Source organism: Physeter macrocephalus, chromosome 21, assembly GCF_002837175.3.
Source record: "Physeter macrocephalus isolate SW-GA chromosome 21, ASM283717v5, whole genome shotgun sequence".
NCBI classification, from domain to species: Eukaryota; Metazoa; Chordata; class Mammalia; order Artiodactyla; family Physeteridae; genus Physeter; species Physeter macrocephalus.
In genome coordinates, this window is record NC_041234.1 from 121603121 (window position 1) to 121603490 (window position 370).

The following is a 370-nucleotide window of genomic DNA, read 5'->3' on the forward strand; positions in this document are numbered from 1 at the left end:
TGAGAAAACCATAATTCAAAAAGAGACATGTACCACAATGTTCATTGCAGCACTATTTACAATAGCCAGGACATGAAAGCAACCTGAGTATCCATCGACAGATAAAGGGATAAAGAAGATGTGGCACATATACACAATGGAATATTACTGAGCCATAAAAAGAAATGAAACTGAGTTATTTGTAGAGAGGTGGATGGACCTAGAGTCTGTCATACAGAGTGAAGTAAGTCAGAAAGAGAAAAACAAATACCGTTTGCTAACACATATATATAGAATCTAAAAAAAAAATTGGTTCTGATGAACCTAGGGGCAGGACGGGAATAAAGACACAGACATAGAGAATGGACTTGAGGACACGGGGAGGGGGAAG